Source organism: Pteropus vampyrus, unplaced genomic scaffold, assembly GCF_000151845.1.
Source record: "Pteropus vampyrus isolate Shadow unplaced genomic scaffold, Pvam_2.0 Scaffold128, whole genome shotgun sequence".
Taxonomy (NCBI): Eukaryota; Metazoa; Chordata; class Mammalia; order Chiroptera; family Pteropodidae; genus Pteropus; species Pteropus vampyrus.
Window position 1 is genome coordinate 4,958,751 of NW_011888909.1, and position 1,089 is coordinate 4,959,839.

The following is a 1,089-nucleotide window of genomic DNA, read 5'->3' on the forward strand; positions in this document are numbered from 1 at the left end:
CTTTTTCAAATATCTTGCTAAAATTCAAATAGTCTCTGTTAGAGTATTACCTTATCCAGGTCCAAAAGAGATCAAGGATGTTATCAAAAGTTTCCAAAAAGCGCCGAACTTAGTTTTATTAGTTTTACAGAATTCGTATTGAAGTGAAACTGTATTGGGTCCCAGTACCTACGAGTTTATTTTCTAAATGCACATTATCCATTCCTTTTACTCATTGTTTCATTCTTTAATAATAGCTTTACTGAGATATAATAAACATGCCACAAAGCAAATTCTATTAAGGTGTTCAGTTTAATAGTTTTTAGTATGTTCAGAGTTGTACAATCATGACCACAATCAATTTTCGAATATTTCATCACCCAAGAAGGAAACCCGCAAGAAATTTTGTGCTCCAAAGGAAATGAAAAGACATCCGCAGAATGGGAGAAAAATGTTTGTAAGTCATACATCTGGTAAGGGTTTAGTATCCAGAATATAAAATAAACTTTTATAATGCCGCAATAAAAAGACAGCCCGATTAAAAATGGTCAAAGTATTCTCCAAATGTACAAGTGACCAATAAGTACATGAAAAGATGTTCAACATCTTTAGTTGTTGGGAAAATGCAAATCAAAACCGAAATTAGGTACTACTTCATGCTCCCTAGGTCTGAGTTAATTTTTGTATATGGTGTGAGGAAAGGATCCAGCTACATTCTTTTCCGTGTGGAAATCCCTTCGTTTTAGTACCATTTGTGGAAAAGACTCTTCGTACCCAATTGAATTGTCTTTGCATGGTATATGAATTATACTTCAATAAACCTGATATAAAAATACTATTATTTTTAACAAATGAGTATATCTACATGTGCCATACACTGTTCTGAATGCTCATTAGTTTGCTTAGAATTTATGGGACTCACTTTCTTCCTTTTCTTGAAAGTTTACTGGTTCTTCCAGCCTACCCTGCCTCAGCAGCCGCCGCCACATTGCCTACAGTAATTCTGCAAACTCATCAACTTGCTCTAAATCCCAAACTCTTCCCAATTCCTGCAGCCATCTGAATGCTCAAGGTTGGGTCTATAAGCTCAGCCAAACATTCAGTTTTTCA